Genomic DNA, 20110 nt, shown 5'->3' with positions numbered 1-20110 from the left:
CTTAGTGGTATATAATCCTCCAGAGCCAATATTTTCTGTTAGCACCATGCCATACTTTAACTATTGCATTCTTAAGTACTAATTATCCCACTTAAACTATCAGTAAGAGGAAGAATTATTTTCTTTTTTAAATAAGGCCATAAAGTTCACAATATTCTCTACACCACTCTACTCCCATTTTATTTAAAATAGTCAATCCCACATGTGGAATCGTTTGTTTGTTTGTTTGTTTGTTTGGGTTGTTCTTGTTGTTGTTGCTTTGCTTGATTTTGTTTTGCTTTGTGGGTTTTTTTCACGTTTATTTTTGGTTTTGTTCTTGCTAAGTTTCAGTATGAATAATTAGTTTTGTGTAGCAATACAAGCAACAAGTCTTTTATGATTCACAGCATGTTTGATGCCTTTTGGAAACAATTAATGTTCCACTAATGGCATTAATACCAAAAATTGGAACTACTGTATTAACCTGCTCGACTCTCACCCCTTTTTGCATTTGCTTAGGTTATTAGCAACAAAAATGTTATCCCTTATTTTGCTGTTGACAACTCATGTAACTGCACTATGTTTTGTTAGATTTTCATAATAGGAGGTTGTGCAATTAGAAATAGTAAGTAGTGAATGCTGTTAAAACTCTGTGAAAAAATTTTTCTGAGCCTATGGTTGTCATTTAGATACTTAATTACTGCAACATGAGTTTGCTTTTTTTTTTTAATGTGAAAAATATTTTTTGTTAACAAGGTCAGATGCGACCTGCATCTTCTAAGCTGATATTTGCCTCATTTTAGAGAAACGTGAGATCGCTGGTATTATCAAGATTTATATTCTTTCTATATTACAAATTCTTTCATTTATGATTTCATTTCTTTATGAACTTCTCTTTGGGATCAGGAGGTACAGCTGACTTGCTCATGAATTTATTAATTTCAGCAGGGAGAAAGCGAGAAGCTGGAGATTATAGCTGAACGGTTTTTAACATTAAAATAAAACATGACTGCATGTCTGTTCCAGGGACAAAGAGAGACTGACAAACTACATGCGCTTTTACTGTATTAGGTGTTTTATACCATCTGTACTTACTCTCCTTGGGAAAAAAAAAAATGATAAGGGTTAACAAGGAACATCCCAACTGTATTTTTTAATTATGGGAAGCATTTTTATTAGTGTTACTGACCATGGGTATAATTAAAATCTATAGCCCCAAAACCAAAAACCCTCCCTAAATTCCCTAAGCAAAACTCTATCTAATCTGACTTTTATTATTATACAGCTGTCTTGACTTTAAACCCAGTAGGGAATCTCAAAGTCAACAGATTCTGTAGACATTCAGGGAAGCTGTGTGGGCTGGATGAAGCATACAAAGAATTTTTCATTCCCTTTTGTCTTAATTATACCATCCTTTTCCTTTTTTTCTTTTAATTTATTTTTAGCATTTCATCAGAATTAATCCATTACTGCAGCTTTATTTTCCTTTGTGGGTTTTTTTCCTTAACAATATATTAAGATTTCACTTTTTTTTTTCTTTTAAAAAAAACCCCTGTAAAGTACTTGCCATTTTTTCAATCACAGTCACATCAGCCTTATTAGGATGCTTGGAGAAAAAGCAAGCCAAATTTTTTGATCAGTAGTAATATTCTAGTCTATTCTAAGTACCACTGACAATATTAAAACAGAGATTGTAGCTTAGAAATTTTATCTTAGTGCAGATTGATTTAACAACTGAAAAACAGATTTCTTTTAAACCTTTAAAAATATCTGTTGCTAAAGAATATTGAAACAAAACTTATTTTCTATTCTGGTGAGAAAAATAATACAGGTAGAGTGGCACTCATTACCAATTAATAGCAGAAGAAAGATGTTTGATAATGGATTAGTAGCTTAGTTTTGACTTCTTATGAATTTGGGTAGGATCCAACACTCTTGTGGAAGCATATTGTAAGAATTTAACAGGGTGTTACCCAACACCTTTCGAGTCTAAGCAGTGGGCTTGTTGCCAGAGTTAAGGCAACTCTAAAATGAAACATAAGAGTTCCTGACACATGTCTGGTGCCTTTCTTCAGCATGATGAGAATTCACAACAAACATCAGGCCCCCATTGTTGGGTCATGACAGTTGGTGGCTTATCTCTCATCTTGACATTGCCTTTATGGTGAGTTGTCAGTGCCTAGAGTCTTACACTGGGAGGAATGTTACATTCATGCTGGTGATTTCTTCCCCATTCTGGGATCTACTTGGATTCCTTTCTATGTCTTTACTACGATGCTTTATGCTTTCACACCTTGCTTTCTCCTCACTGATCTGCAGCTCCACGTTACATATAAGTTTAGTATAATGCCTTTCCCATATGTCATGTTGCAATACTATTGCTTTGTTCTCTTTACTACTCCAAAATATTTTGTCCAGATCTACATTTCCTTAGGATGACCATATGTCCTTTTTTACATCTGTGTGGTCCCCAGTGTCACCCTGACCATCCCACCTGTGTGTTTCCTGTGTGGTGTCCTCTGCCCCTGCTTGAAAGGCTCCACCACTGCACCAGATCTGTACCTCTTAGTATTGCATCCCAGTCACAAAACCGTGGCAACACCATATGAAGATGAAAAAGAGTGAAAGAAGTTAGCCAATTAGAAAATTAGAATTAGTCAATTAGAAAATTGCTGTTGCAGCAGCAACAAGTAAACAAAAAAAAAAAAAAAAAAAAAGCTGCAGGCAATTCAGTGGAAGGTTCAGGGAGAGCAGACCTGGCAACCTTCAGTCTCAAGGCTGTGCAAACATCATGAACTTGATGGCCTGTTACTGACCAGGAAAGATGGTGCCAAACACGCCAAAGGGCACTAATGTGGAGTGCTGGCCATGGCTCATGGAAAGGCCTGTTAGGGATGCAGTAATAATTGCTATGTATTATAGAAGATGGGAGTGAAATAACAGCATCTTTTTGGAGGGTCAGGAGCACTGAAAAAAGTTTGTTTAAAAAGCAACCATTTAAAATTCTAATGAAGGGAAATAGAAATATCCTTTTGATATGCTTTATGGTGTTACACCTGATCGGAACTTGAGGCTGAGGGCTTCCTAGAAACTTAAAAAAATAAATCACACAAACCCTTTATTAAAATGTTTTTTCCATATTCACTTATGTACCCAACTGTGAAAATACACGATATATGTTAGTCTATTTTAATTTTCTGAGTTTTGATCTAAGCAGACAATTCTTCTCAGTAGAAGTGTGAGATAGCCTTGAAGGGTAATGTTTGCTGGAGCCAATATACCACCCTACAGCTCAAGATCACTGTTGTTTGCTTCTAAGCAAAGCAATCCACTGAGCTCAGGGCACAAGCCACCCTGAATAGAGGACACTAGAGCTGTCATTGCCTAGAGATGTTGTGGACACCCCATCTCTGGAAGTTAGGACCAGGTTGGTTGGGCTTTGGGAAACCTGGTCTAGTGAAAGGTGTCCCTGTTTGTGGCAAGTTAGCCATTCTATGAGTCAATGACTAGGACTCCAGGGAAGAAATGTTGAATATCCCAAGAAGTGGAAAAGTTACTAACAAAGAAATGGTGCTTCTAGGAAAAACAGAGGGTAGATTTAATCTCTAAAAGCATATTTGGAAGTAAGAGCAACTTCTGCATAGTTTCTCAGGTTTGTAGACACACCCTTGTCCTGGGTTGCAGTGTATTCTATTACCATCCCCATCAGCCGTTGAAATCAGGTGGGGCAGTGTTTCCTTGCCTCCTCCCCCCAGACTATCTTGCTGTTGATGGCCCATCATTGTCCTGCCGCATGACTCATAGATAACTCCCTCTGGACTATCATCTGTTAATGAGCCCAATCAACACCTGGCCTTATGACTCATTACCCCATTGTGAGATGCTCCACCCAGAGGGAGGAACCAAGCATCCCAGCGTGGATATAAGCTGAGGTTGAAAACCAGAGAGGAGACCTTTCCACTGGATTTCCAGAGGACAGGAGCTACACAGCCACCGGACCTTCTGAGGAAGAGCAGACCCTTTTCTACAGGATCACCGCTTCAGAGGACTGCAGCCATAATTCTAGCAGACTGCTACCACCACCCTGCCTAACAGGGACTCAGGTTGTATCTTGACTCTGTCAGTTTGAACCAGTGTTTTCTTTTAGTTGTTTTTTTCTTTCCTTTTCTTTAAACTTCCCCATTAAATTGTTATTCTGACTTGGTGCCTCCCACTGGTTTGTTTTCAAACTAGTACATAATTTGGCGCCCAACGTGGGGCAGCTCTGAGAGAAAGTCAGAATTACAATTTTGTGTTAACAGAAACCTATTCACCATGGTGCTCAGCTTGTCTACGTGGGTACTGTATCTTGCTCTCTATATTTTTCCTCACATGGGGAACTACCTGCCTGTAGTATTACTCCTGTTAAAACCAGGGAATGGTATGAGAATTGCTTTAATGGTTTATTATGTCTACAGCATGATAACCTGCGAGGCGATGAATACCATTCGGAGTATATACTCAGTTTTGTTTGGCTGTCCTAGTCTGGGCTCCTATGTCTGGGATCTCCTCAACAATCGCACCCAGCCCCTGGTGGGAGGAGTAGAGAGTGGTTTCTTCCAGCCTTTCAGGCCAGGCACAGCAGTTTTTGAAAATATTGAATTCCCTCTGGATGTCAAAGACGGCATAAACTTGCTGTCAGTTCTGCTTTGTCTTCTCTGTACAGCCTGCACCATGTACACCATGCTTAGGATCAGAGCCATGGCACAGCATCCTCAGGATGAGGGAGGGAAAAAGAGCAGAGCAACAAACATCATGCCTACGCAGACTGACACAGAGGAGAAAGGAACCAAATGCAAAGCAACAGCGTCCATGTCTACTCAGACTGTCACCGAGGAGAAAGAACTCAGATGCAAGACAACGGCGTCCATGTCTACGCAGACTGACACCGAGGAGAAGGGAACCAAATGCAAAGCAACAGCGTCCATGTCTACGCAGACTGACACAGAGGAGAAAGAAACCAAATGCAAAGCAACAGCGTCCATGTCTACGCAGACTGACACCGAGGAGAAAGGACCCAGATGCAAGACAACAGCGTCCATGTCCACGCAGACTGACACCGAGGAGAAGGGAACCAAAAGCACTCTCAGTGTCCCCATGCAAACCGTCACCGAACCAGAACAGCCTAAACCAATTGCAGTTGCCCCCGTTCAGAAGAAGAAATCAAAAAGCAAATCAGCCCGCATTGTGACTGACGAGGATGCAGCAGGACCTTCGCACCCAGCAGAAGAGGCAGAGCCAGAGATCATCACTCGGTCGCTATCCCTGGGTGAGCTGCGTGACCTGCGGAGGGAATTCACCCGCCAGACAAACGAGTCTATCCTGACCTGGCTGCTCCGCATCTGGGACGCTGCAGCCAATGACACCATTCTGGACGGAAGTGAGGCCAGGGTGGGCGTCTTGGTGAACAAGCTGAGGATTTACGAGGACACCGTCACAGCCCCGTTTCGCACCCATGTCTCATCCGTGGAAACAAGTCTTTTGGCTGAGCAAGTCCGGAGCTTGATTGAAGAAGGCCATCAGAAACTGAAAAAGGAACTTAAGGAAGAGATTTACCCGACCTCGCCAGAACCAACAAGAGTCTCTGCCATTAGGAGCCGGCGTCCCCCAACCAGGGAGAGAGGATACACCCCACGAGGTAACCTCTGGTTTTTCCTTCAGGAACATGGAGAAGACATGAGTAAGTGGGATGGAAAACCCACCTCCTCCTTAGCAGCTCGGGTACGTGAACTAAAAAGAGGGACAACTACCACAAGAAGCGCATCTAGAGTCAATATTGCTCCGGTCTCTCGCACACAGAACTCCAGACGGTACCGGAATGATAATATGACCGATCCTCTTGAAGGGACCTCAGGAACGTATTCACCGGAAGGGAGCAACATGCAACATGACCAGGAATAGAGGGGCCCTGCCTCTAGCCAGGTAGAGGAAAGGGAGAATCGGGTCTTTTGGACTGTGTGGGTCCGATGGCCTGGCACATCTGACCCACAAAAATACACGGCTTTGGTTGACACCGGTGCTCAATGTACTCTGATGCCATCAAGGTATGTGGGAGCAGAACCCATTTCTATTTCCGGAGTGACAGGAGGATCCCAGCAGCTGACTGTACTGGAAGCTGAAGTGAGTTTAACTGGGAATGAGTGGCAGAAACACCCCATCGTGACTGGCCCGGAGGCCCCGTGCATTCTCGGCATAGACTATCTCAGAAATGGGTATTTCAAGGACCCAAAAGGACATCGTTGGGCTTTTGGGATAGCCGCTGTGGAGACAGAAGATATCAGACAACTGAGTACACTGCCTGGCCTCTCAGATGACCCCTCTGCTGTGGGACTGCTGAGAGTTGAAGAACAACAGGTGCCAATCGCCACAGCAACAGTGCACCGTCGGCAATACCGCACCGACAGAGACTCTGTGGTTCCCATCCATGAGATGATTCGCAAACTGGAGAGCCAAGGGGTGGTCAGCAAGGCCCATTCACCTTTCAACAGCCCTATATGGCCAGTGCGTAAGTCCAGTGGAGAATGGAGGCTGACGGTGGACTACCGTGGCCTGAATGAGGTCACGCCACCATTGAGCGCCGCTGTGCCGGACATGTTGGAACTTCAGTACGAGCTGGAGTCCAAAGCAGCGAAGTGGTACTCTACTATTGACATTGCCAATGCCTTCTTCTCCATTCCTTTGGCAGCAGAATGCAGGCCCCAGTTTGCTTTTACCTGGAAGGGTGTGCAATACACCTGGAATCGACTGCCCCAGGGGTGGAAGCACAGTCCCACCATTTGCCACGGACTGATCCAGACTGCATTGGAAAAGGGTGAGGCTCCAGAACATCTGCAATACATCGATGACATCATTGTGTGGGGAAACACAGCAAAGGAAGTGTTTGAGAAAGGAGAGAAAATCATCCAGATTCTCCTGGAAGCTGGCTTTGCCATCAAAAGGAGCAAAGTCAAGGGACCTGCTCAAGAGATCCAGTTCCTGGGAGTAAAGTGGCAAGATGGACGGCGTCAGATTCCCACTGAGGTCATCAATAAGATCACTGCGATGTCTCCACCGACCAACAAGAAGGAAACACAAGCTTTCCTAGGCGCCATAGGTTTCTGGAGGATGCACATTCCCGAGTACAGCCAGATCGTGAGTCCTCTCTACCTGGTTACCCGCAAGAAGAACGATTTCCACTGGGGCCCTGAACAGCAGCAAGCCTTCGCCCAGATCAAGCAGGAAATCGCTCATGCGGTAGCCCTTGGCCCAGTCAGGACAGGACCAGAGGTGAAGAACGTGCTCTACTCTGCAGCCGGGAACAATGGTCTGTCCTGGAGCCTCTGGCAGAAGGTGCCTGGTGAGACTCGTGGCCGACCACTGGGATTCTGGAGCCGAAGCTACAGAGGGTCTGAAGCCAACTACACTCCCACAGAGAAGGAAATCTTGGCAGCCTATGAAGGAGTCCAAGCTGCCTCTGAGGTAATTGGCACTGAAGCACAGTTGCTTCTGGCACCCCGACTACCGGTGCTGGGTTGGATGTTCAAGGGAAAGGTTCCTTCCACGCATCACGCCACCGACACCACATGGAGCAAATGGATCGCCCTCATCACACAGCGTGCCCGTATTGGAAACCCGAATCGCCCTGGGATTCTAGAAATTATAACAAACTGGCCTGAAGGTGAGACTTTTGGATTATCTTCTGAAGAAGAGGAAGAGCAAGTGACTCGTGCTGAGGAAGCCCCACCATATAATGAGCTACCGGAGACTGAAAGACGTTATGCCCTCTTCACTGATGGTTCCTGCCGAATTGCAGGCGCTAACCGAAAGTGGAAAGCTGCAGTATGGAGCCCCACACGACGAGTTGCACAAGCTACCGAGGGACAAGGTGGATCGAGTCAGGTTGCAGAGCTTAAAGCTGTCCAGCTGGCTTTGGATATTGCTGAACGAGAGAAGTGGCCGAGGCTCTATCTCTACACCGACTCGTGGATGGTAGCTAATGCTCTGTGGGGATGGCTGGATCGCTGGAGAAAGGCCAACTGGCAGCGCAGAGGGAAACCCATCTGGGCCGCTGAGATTTGGCAGGACATCGCCACCCGAGTAGAGAAGCTGACCGTGAAGGTTCGACACGTGGATGCACACGTACCCAAGAGTCGGGCTAATGAAGAGCATCGCAACAACGAGCAGGTGGACCGAGCTGCTAAGGTGAAAGTATCTCAGGTGGATCTGGACTGGCAGCACAAGGGAGAATTATTCCTAGCTCGTTGGGCCCATGATGCCTCTGGTCATCAGGGGAGAGATGCAACATATCGATGGGCCCGTGACCGAGGGGTGGACCTTTCCATGGACAGCATCTCACAGGTCATCCACAGTTGTGAGACCTGTGCTGCAATCAAACAGGCCAAGCGGGTGAAGCCTCTGTGGTACGGTGGACGATGGTCAAAGTACAGGTATGGGGAAGCCTGGCAGGTTGATTACATCACCCTTCCCCAAACCCGCCAAGGCAAGCGCTACGTGTTGACCATGGTTGAAGCGACAACTGGATGGCTGGAGACCTACCCTGTGCCTCATGCTACAGCCCGGAACACCATCCTGGGCCTGGAAAAGCAAGTCCTGTGGAGACATGGCACCCCTGACAGGATCGAGTCGGACAACGGGACTCATTTTAAGAACAGCCTCATCAACACCTGGGCCAGAGAACACGGTATTGAATGGATATATCATATTCCTTATCATGCACCAGCTGCCGGAAAAGTTGAACGCTGCAATGGACTACTTAAAACCACCCTAAAGGCACTTGGTGGGGGGACCTTCAAAAATTGGGAAGTGAACTTAGCAAAGGCCACCTGGATGGTCAATACCCGAGGGTCCATCAATCGAGCTGGTCCCGCCGAGTCTGAACCCTTGCACACAGTGGATGGAGATAGAGTCCCTGCGGTACACCTGAGGGGTATTTTAGGAAAGACTGTTTGGATCAATCCCACCTCAGGCAAAGGCAAACCCATCCGTGGGATTGTCTTTGCTCAAGGACCTGGTTGCACTTGGTGGGTAATGCAAAAAGATGGGGAAACCCATTGTGTACCGCAAGGAGACCTAATCTTAGGTGAGAACGGTGCGTAGGGTTTCATTGTGTGTATATATATATATATATATATATATACATATGTATGTGTAGAGTTTAAAGAAGGTATTGATTTGGGATGATGTAGATGGTAATAGAATAAGGGGTGGATAATGTCCTGGGTTGCAGTGTATTCTATTACCATCCCCATCAGCCGTTGAAATCAGGTGGGGCAGTGTTTCCTTGCCTCCTCCCCCCAGACTATCTTGCTGTTGATGGCCCATCATTGTCCTGCCGCATGACTCATAGATAACTCCCTCTGGACTATCATCTGTTAATGAGCCCAATCAACACCTGGCCTTATGACTCATTACCCCATTGTGAGATGCTCCACCCAGAGGGAGGAACCAAGCATCCCAGCGTGGATATAAGCTGAGGTTGAAAACCAGAGAGGAGACCTTTCCACTGGATTTCCAGAGGACAGGAGCTACACAGCCACCGGACCTTCTGAGGAAGAGCAGACCCTTTTCTACAGGATCACCGCTTCAGAGGACTGCAGCCATAATTCTAGCAGACTGCTACCACCACCCTGCCTAACAGGGACTCAGGTTGTATCTTGACTCTGTCAGTTTGAACCAGTGTTTTCTTTTAGTTGTTTTTTTCTTTCCTTTTCTTTAAACTTCCCCATTAAATTGTTATTCTGACTTGGTGCCTCCCACTGGTTTGTTTTCAAACTAGTACAACCCTCTAAAGGGGCATTTCTCATGCTGTACCTTTAATTTGTTGAACATCATAATCTTGAGCAGCTGCATTAGAAGAGAAGTGCAAGAAAGCCTCCTTATCCTGCATTCTTATTATGACACTAGTAAACCAATCGCAAAACCAGAAAAAATATCTACTTGAGAACTAAATACCAAGTAAACTGTAGGTTAGACTTTTCTATTAGACTGTCCAAGTAGGAAAATAAAATGCCTACAAGGAGATACCAAAGAGTCTCGTAGCTCCAAGAAGGACACATATTTCCTCCATTTTTCTGGAAAAGGGAAATAGATTATTTCACAGTTCTGTGTGCTACACAGCTGAGGCTTTCTTTCTTACCTTGCACCTGCCCAGAGTGTTACTTTTGCCTGCCAGAAAGGGAGATAAGACATAAGCCTTAGCCCTTTTCCATCTCTTGCATTACTTCGCTTTTTTTCTCATAGGAAGTATCACACTTCTATGAAGTGTCAGACTTCATTCTGTCAACCAAAGCAATAAGGAGAGATTTTACCCCCAAATCATTGAGCATCCAAGGACAAACCAGTCCTAGCTGCCACAAAACCGTCTACTAGAAAATAATATGAAGTAGCAGCTAGGAATAACTTTCCAGATAGACAGATCATTTGTATCTACAGAATCCTAAAGCTTCTCAGAATGAGGCATTTATCTTCAAATAAATAAAGCTATGCAGAGCATCTTGTAGCAATGTATAATAAACTAGCAAGCAGATATTTTTCTTGAAAAGCATTTAGTTTATGACTTCCAGGTGCTTATTTCTTTACAGCAATAATAGTGTGCCAGGCTTTTATTTATGGCTCAGCATGCAGATTTTAGCTGTTGATAAACAGCTATTAGTAATATTTAGGAATAGACAACCATGTAATACACACATTAGTTTGTGCCAGAGAAAAGGTGGAAATATCACACAAGAAAAAAGGGGGTTTGTGATAAATGCTTCAGAAAGATTGTCTGATATCATAAAGTGAAACTGATTCTGATTTCAGAGTGGTGAGACTATGAATTAACCATATTGGAATATATCACTATCATCCTCATGTTAGATAAGATCAACAAAAGCAAGTGCACCAATATTGACATAAAATATCATAGCAGTGTTACCAAGCTAAAGAGAGATCAAGAGAAGCTTGTAATACTCCAGCCTTAAAATATTATTTTGTCATACCTAGAATGCTTTATGACCTAAACAGTATATTCTATGAGTCATCAAAAACTATAGCATTTAACTTTATTCTGTTTGAAACTAATTCAATCAGAACTGTTGGACATTCTGCAAAAGATGCAGGTAAAATAAATTTGATCATGTACTTAAAGATCATACACAGAGAAAACAAAAGTTCCCGACTTGGTAAAGTTAGACTTTTTTTTATATGCACAAGTATAACTAGCCCTCTATATAGATTTTGTAGCTGGTTTTGTGCTTTTGTTATTTGTAGACTAGAAAGATACACTTTATTGGCAACAGGCATCATGTGAAATTAAAGCATATTCGATAAGGATGTGAAGGAATCTCTTCTTAATAAAATGGCCAGAATTTTCAGTTTGAATTCTTAGCAGTTCAAGAGACAGAAGTTTCAAGATGGTGTCTGTGAACCAAACAAAATAAAATGAACAAAGAAAAAAAATTTCCTTTGAACTGCATGTGCAAGAAACCTTTGTAATTCAAAGCACTATTCTAAAATATCTAATATAAAAGCATGAAGATTTTGCACCTCTCAATGTTTTCCCATACCATTCACATGGATTCAGATTCTCTTCCGTTCCTTTTTTTCAAAATTCCCACAGAGAAAGAATTTCATTGCCAGAACAATTCCTATCTATGAGAATTAACTCATTATGAAAAATAAACAGGAAAATATGTATAAACCAAGCCCCAGAGTTGTTACAACAGTGGTAAAAAAGCTGCATCACATCAGCAGATACTGCCATACAGTACCCTATGTACAGTGGGTGGTAACTGTACAGTGGGTACTAAAACCCCAAAGGACCAGGGCTCTAAGAAATAAATAAGTAAAAAAAAAAAAAAAAATTACAATTAATTTTAAAATTATTTAATTTTTTAAAAACCACTATGTGAAAAGATTGACAGTATGGATTCTTCCAAATACTGCATGCACAGTAGCTGTGGGGCATAGCTATGTCACCAACACCAGCAAGGAATAGTGCTAAAGCTGGATCTCTGACTTGGCAGATAATCAGCCTGGATAGTAGATGTAGTCTGGGGACAGCTCTGGTAAAGAAACATTAATCTGTGGAGGTGATTAGGATTGCCACAGCAAATTTGTAGCTGTAATGGGAAAAGGAAAAGGTCTACCTTTTTTTTTGCTTGAAATCATGTCAAATGCTGTTTACTACTTAGCACAAAAATCCATCAAGTGAACCCTGTAGTATTTGCTAAATCTTCATTAAGTTTAGCATACAGAATGGTTATGGAGCTTGTAAACAGTTGTGTTAATTCCCTGACACAGCACTGCTTCCTTTGCAGAATCTCATGAGAAGCATTGGTGCTGCACCTGTGAGAAGAGACAGAGATGCAGAAAGGTCAGGGACTGACAAGGTCCTTGATGCCCAAGAGTAAGAATCAATTATTTTCTCCAAACATTTGAACAATGTGGCAAAAAAAGCAGGTGGGGAAACATTTTTGCTACCTCAAGTTTAGTTCTGGTACTCTGTTAAATCGTTTTTTTATAGCTGTTTTAACAACATACTTCAGGGATCTGAATCTGAAACTTCATGGTAGAATCAAATGGGTATTAATATTCAAAGGAAGCATTATGTCCTCACAGGGAAATTGAGAATACTCACAGATGACCATGAAAGGAATGAATTTCATTACTTTTCTCAGCCACTATGATTTTGTTTCAGCTAAAAATAATGAAGCATGCACTGCTATTGTTCCTGCCATTCAGAATCAACTGCATGGAAATTGTCAGACAATATAAGGATTTCAGAAAAATAAAAGGAGTGTTTCTTTTGAAAGAAGTACAATTGTAAATGCTTCACGGAACAATAAATGTGCTATTACTGGTAAATATACCACCCAATCAGAACCACACACATCTAACACAACACAAAAGAACAGCCATTTAAAAACTACAAAAGAGCAAGGATATTGGGTAGCCAAAAGTAAAATTTCCCCTGTAAGCAAGACTGTGATAGCAATTAAATTATAAGTGAGATTAGGCCCATTGTCAGAACTTCAAACAGTGGGAAGAAAAAAGTTCAGATTTTCCCTAGACTGTAGTAGCACCAGCAAGTACAAAAGTCATGTGAAAGACACAAAAGTAGAGCTAGCTCAAATAAAATATGTTTCTAAATGACTGTAGTATTCTATTTAAAGTAATGCTTAGACTACGGAAATTTCAGGAAATAGGTTTGTGAACACAGGCAGGATTAGTGGTTCAGCATATAACAAAAAACATGATTCAAGTCAATAGTAGGCACCTTCCCTGATCTTGTAGAAAGTTTAACACCTCCCCTGTTACTTACTAGATACTAGAATTCCTTAGCTAAAAAGGCACGATAGTCCTAATTTAATTTTAATTTAAAAGTTTCATTTAATCTAATTTCCTTTCATTTTGTTTCTTTGTAAGCTTTCATTTCTCTGTAACCAGGAAGCTAACTTGGGCTTTGTCTTTAGCTCTGCTCGGATGGCTGCCTACTACCTTCAGCTTTCCCCCAAGAGGTAAAGCAGAGAATCATGTATGTTCCTTTGACCATTTCACACAGCCAGAGAGCAGAGGCAAACTCAAGGCCAGTGACCAACTTGTAGCCAAGGTGTAGGGGAACTGGACTTGACTTCTGTCTGTGTGAAAAACACCACAACAGCTGAGACTTTGTAAAGTGAAAGCTAGTGAGTTACAAGCTCTTTCATTTTTGGTAGTGCCATTACAAATAAAACTCTAATCTGATTTTTAAGTATCTTTACAAATTCTGTGGTCCATGTTATTGACTCCACTGAGCACAGTAAAGATGTGAAATCCAGCATCATATTGGAACATCTCAGCTAAATATAAAATTTGCTAATATTTACTTATCAGTATTATTTCCAGCTAAGAAATAAAATTTACAGAGTGGATGAAAGTGAAGATGAGAATTTGAATAAATTAATGTCGTTAGATAATTTCAAGGCTCTTGCTGTGAAATCTGGTCCCACTGAGCACCACAGTATAATGGGTTCACAACACAGCCGTTCTGGATTGCTGCAAGCCACACTGACACCTACATGGGGGATGACAGCCTGTCACACTGATAGTGCTAATGACTACCACCAAGAGAGTTTTTATTCACAAGCAATCACAGACATCATTAAATCCAATGGGTGGGCCAGCTACTTTTTTCAGGGCCAAATGGAAGAAGCAATTAAACCCACAGAGACACACATATGAAATGTCAGCAGCTGTATAAAAGCAAGCATAAAAGTATGCTATCTTCTCTGCTAAAACAGGACCTGTATACAGCCAGCTTCCTCTGGAGAAGGTATATGGAATATATTGAAAGATGAGAACATAGAGTGTCATTACAGGGAAGGATATGAGAAAGACCTGCTAAGAATGGCATACTTTCAGAAACTTTTTAAGGCAAAAGGAGGAAATTATGATGGTAATGTGTTAAAGCAGGGATACTGCAACGTGTATCAGACAACAAGGCCCGTGGAAAAGAAATATCTATGGACCGATTCTTGATAGATGTTTCAGAGAGATGTTTATTTCTCCAGCCGCATGGCTGAGGATCTGCCAAGGAACTGAGGCAGTCACGGGACCCGAGGGTCCTTGCCTGCGCAGGGGAACACAAAACAACCAATGGGGAACGAGGCTGACCAGGGGCAGGGAAACCCTGTGTCTTCCCCCCAGGGCCCCTCTCCTGGGACCACATGGCAGGGGAAGGGCCCCAACATTTCATCCATTTATTTTTAACAAAAAGAGATTTAAAACTTAACATTGAAAACAACTGGATAAACATGAGATAACAAGGACAGTTTCAAAACAAAACAAGCCACCCTCCTGAGTCTTTAAATGTCCAAACAGATTCTCTGGAACATCTTAAGGCTGACAGAAGGGAGACAGGAATCTCTGGGCATGCTTTGTGGGGAAACTGAGGCAGGAGAGGGTTTCTTCCATTTGTACCTGTTGGAACACTAAACAAAAATAGTTAATTTCTTCCCTCCCCCTTTTCATCCCCCACTCGGCATTGGAAAGGGATTTTTGGGGAAACAATTGGCAAAGGCATGGTTTTGTGAGGGAAACCATGGATGAAAAATGGATTGGGAATACACTGGGGGTAATAGGATATAGGGTAAAAGGAAAAGGTGGGATTAGGAAAGGGAGACTGTAGGGCGGGCTTACAATGGAGATATTGTCTAACATAACTACAGTATTTAGCATATATACTGCCTTTTACAGGAACACCATTTTCTACCCTTGTAACCCTTTTCTACCTTGCACAATTTTGAACTCTACTACTTCTCCATCTCCTAAACTTGGGATGTATTTTTCAGGGTTATTCTTTTTAATGGCAGTTCTATGAACAAATATGTCTTCTTGGTTGTCACATCTTGTTATAAATCCACAATTTTGTTTAACATTATACCATTTCACTATTCCTAAAACCTTGGCTACGATGATTTTTTCCTTTTTCTGAGTGGCTGCTGTTTCCTGTCTCCTAAAACCTTGGCTACAATGATTTTTTCCTTTTTCTGAGTGGCTGCTGTTTCCTGTCTCGCTGCGTTTTTGCTTTCTCTTTTGTTTTCGCTCGCTTCCGTGTTGGAACTGCCAGGGCTGTTGGAGCTGTCAGGGCTGCTTGCGCCTGCACGCTCCTCCCGGGGTGGCATTCAGCACCCCGAGGGCTGGGCCGGGCCGCACCACTCAGCTCCCTGAGCACCACTGCCTCTGCTCTCAGCTGCGCTGCCGCTGCCTGGGGCCGTGTCCATGTCTTGGCTGGGCCCCTGAACGGCGATCCCCCCGCACCCTGGTCCAGCGCATGTTTCAGCTGGGCGCGGCTCCGCTCGAAATGTAGGGGTCTCTCCCCCCCTGCCATGTGGTCCCAGGAGAGGGGCCCTGTGGGGGAGACACGGGGTTTCCCTAGCCCCTGGTCAGCCTCGCTCCCCATTGGTTGTTTTGTGTTCCCCTGCGCAGGCAAGGACCCTCGGGTCCCGTGACTGCCTCAGTTCCTTGGCAGATCCTCAGCCATGTGGCAGGAGAAATAAACATCTCTGAAACATCTATCAAGAATCAGTCCATAGATATTTCTTTTCCACGGGCCTTGTTGTCTGATACACGTGTTGCAGTATCCCCACTGTAAGAGTAATGAATAGGTGGTGAGCTTCAGAAGCAGATGAAAATGCAGTGTCCCAGGGGAACCCTAAAGAAGATAGACTGTCTAATCTTTCAAGGAACTCCTGAACTTTCAAGGAATAGAATCTGACACAGAGCCCTGTATCTGCTATTCTTGTTCTGAGGAAGAAGATAAACCACTGGTTCTAAAATGCTGAGATTTTAGAGGCACATTTTACTTGCAACCTGATTTCATGTTTTTAGAAAACATGAACGTGCTAATAGATTAATAAGTCATACCAGAAAACTGTACTTCAACTCAAGCTGAGACCATAGGAGAAGAAAAAATTGACATAGAGTCAGAAAAAGACTTAAGAGTCAATTCTGTGCCCAACATCACTGACTATTGCTGTGACCATCAAAACTGATTCGGTATCAGATTTCAGGTATCTATGCTCCCACAGTTTCAACAGCAAATATCTTTCTCTTCTAATGAATCCCATGCTGATACAGTATGTGGAGCATTGTGTTAGCAATACCAAGCCTGTCACCATTTAGCCGGATTGAATGATGCCACCAAAAACATGTCGGTGGAATGGAGTCTCCTGGGTGAAAATGGTCCTTGCCCCTGATATAAAAATGTCAGGCACAGGCATGCTTATCCCTTATTTTGGATTTAGTTCAAACAGTGACTAGAAAAAGAATTATGTATTTGAGGAGGTTGAATTATTTCATGATTATCTTATACTATTAGCTGTAGAAGGACCATAGGGCACTAGGAATGAGCCATATCTCTAGTACAGTGTAAGCAGAAGAACACCAACAGGGCATATAAACCTGCTCAGTCAAAGAGACAACTGGTTCGGAACACAGGGTGGCAACACAGATAGAAAAGCAAGCAAAGACTGGAGGGGAGCTTACAAGCTCTTGTTGCCTTACTGTTATTCTTGATACCTGGTTTATTCCTGCCCCATAGGTTGAAAACAATTTTCCTGAGATTCACCATTGAGTCCATTATCAGCAGGGACTGCCTCAGCACAGATGCATGGTGACCAGACTCATGTGTGCTATCAGCTCTCTCTCAGTGTGCAAGTCAGTGCTGCCACCAGTCTGGGATGACAATAACTTCCCTATAAAACACAGACGAACTGTGAATTTGCAGGAACTGCATTGCACTGGTGAATATGTCATAATGTCGTACACCCAAGAGAGATGCATTGGGAGTGTTTGCTAAGAGACAGCTACAGGATTGTGCTAGCTGCCTGTCCCTACAAATAGTCATTTGTCTTCCTGGAACCATGGTCCCAATCATAAGAATTTCATGTTTGTTTACCACATTCCCCCGGAGGATGAGGAACTACAAGTGTGACACTACCAGAAATACTTAGAACGAGATCATTCTACAGATGAATATGTCAGATTATTTCTCATTAATTCTTTATTTAATCTAGCTATAGAATCATTATTTACAGCCCTGAAGTCTGACCTGTATTTTTTTCTGCCATCCATTTGGATAACACTCAACTGTTCTATTTGAGGACAATTTGGTCTGGTCTAGACTCTTGGCAAGGCATAAGCAAGTATATTGGAATTCACTGAGTGATTCTCAACATTTCTGGCCTCTAACCTCCTACCCATAATTAAGTTGATATTAAAGACTCTTGGTAAGATATGGTGAGTTGTCCCTGGCAGAGTGCCAGGTGCCCACCAAAGCTGTTCTGTTTCTCCCCTCTTCATCTGGGCAGGGGAGAGAAAATATAAAAGGCTCATGGGTTGAGATAAGGGCAGGGAGAGATCTCTCACCAGGGACTATCACAGGCAAAACAGACTCAGCCTAGGGAAATCAGTTTAACTTTTTGCCAATCAAATAAGGTTAAGGTAATGAGAAATAAAAACTGTATCTTAAAAACACATTTCCCCCACTGTTCTCTTCTTACCTGGCTCCTAATTTTCTCTCCATCTTCCCCCACAGTGGCACAGGAGGATGTGGTCAGTTCATCACATGTTGTCTTTGCCACTCCCACTTCTTCAGGGGGAGGACTCCTCACGCTTTTCCCTTGTTCCTGCATGGTGTCCTTCCAACAGGAGACAGTTCTCTACTAACTTCTCCAAAATAAATTTTTCTCATGGGCTGCAGTTCTTCATTAACATCTTCAGTGTGGGATCCCTTCCACAGGTTGCAGTCCTTCTGGAACAGGCTGCTCTAGCATGAGGCCTCCATGGCGTCATGAGTCCTGCCAACAAACCAGCTCCAGCCTTAGCTCCTGTTTATATCCACATGTCCATACAGGCGTCTGCTCCAGCACAGGCTTCCTACTGGGTCACAGCTTCCTATGGGCATGCCTGTTCCAGCATGTGATCCTGCATGGGCTGCAAGTGTATCTCCACCATGAATCTCCATGGTCTGCATGGACACAGCCTGCCTCACTACAGTGTTCACCATAGGCTTCAGGGGATTCTCGGCTCTAGCACCTGGAGCACCTCTTCTCCATCATTCTTCACTAACCTTGGTGCTTGCAGGACTTTTTTTCTCACATACTCCTACTCCTCCCTCCAGCTGCAGTTGCACAGGTTTTTTTTCCATGTCTTAAACATATTAGGTGCTCCACTCTCAGCCTTGGACAGTGGTGGGTCCATCTTGGAGCCATCTGACGTTGTCTTTGTTAGACATGAGAGAAGCTTCTGGCAGCTTCTCACAGAAGCCACTCCTGTAGCTCCATTCCTACCAAATCCTTGCTGTGCAAACCCAATATATAATCATAAAAGTATAAACACCATTTGCTCTGAAACACAGATTTTAAAAGAAACATTAAGATTTTAGTTAAAGGTTAGCTTTGTTGAAATTAGTTAGTTGAAAATAGATAAGTAAGCTTGGGCCCGGCTGGAATTAATTAAAAGTTAATAATTAGTTAAGAAGAGCTGGATCTGAAATAATCTTTAAGATGTAAGTAACTGATTGCCAAATAACTGATTGCTTGTCACTTTTATATTTGTTTAGCTGTGCTTAAAATGAGAAACAGAAACATTGATAAAGAGATCTAAAGAAATGAAGACAATGGCTAATTTCCTTCCATTTAAGAACCTATTCTGAAGTCACAAAGAGAGAAACTGGAAGGTCACCAAGAGTAACTTGTATTGTCAAAACCCAGGAAGGTAGAAAGGTCAAATCGAGGGAGACTACTTTTACTTCATCTTCGAGACCACCAACCCAGTTCAGAGAGCATACTACGCATGGTTAATGACTTTTAAGCTAATTGCCATACGAAGCAGAGAATGGGAGGTGTCAATGTTATGAATATGCATTTGTATTTTGGATATTCAGAACTTTTGTAGATAATAGACTTTGTATTGGCCTGTAACTTTGCACTGTGTATTAGGGAGCTATCCTATGCAGCTGCCCGGCACCAGAATAAACATACACTTTCGAACTCTAAACTGTTACGGTCTTTGTCCATCTCAGTTGGGTATTGATATTAGATCAATACCCATATTTTAGTAAATCAGCTCCACATTAAAAATAGAAAATTTGGATTTTGGATCAGTAAAGATTGCTGGAATGAGTTCACAAACTGGGACATGGCAAAGTTGTGAAGTGTGTTTAAAAGCTCCAAAGAGCTCCTTTGAAATTACTGTGGAGAACACAGATGTATAAAGTAGAAATAATTCCTGTCCAGAGAAGTAACCTGAAAAATATCTATTAAAAATATCATCAAAAGACGTGAAAAATATATTAAGTATATCTGTAAATATACACAACCAAATTCTTCATTCCAAAAGAAAACACAGTGGTCTCATATTGGCAACTAATTTCATGCATAAGAACAAGCATTCCCCTCTATAATAAACAAATTATCTTGTGGAGATATCACAAGTAGTACAGGAACAAAAAGCTCTAGAATATTTTTTGGATTCCTCAAAACATGATTCTAAAAATCAGTTTGCGATGACAAGAGACCAAATCAATTATACACCTCTTGGACCATATCTAGAAGGGAAAAACCACAAA

Source organism: Coloeus monedula, assembly GCF_965178545.1.
Source record: "Coloeus monedula genome assembly, chromosome: 1".
Taxonomy (NCBI): domain Eukaryota; kingdom Metazoa; phylum Chordata; class Aves; order Passeriformes; family Corvidae; genus Coloeus; species Coloeus monedula.
Note: the sequence above shows the minus strand (reverse complement) of the source record.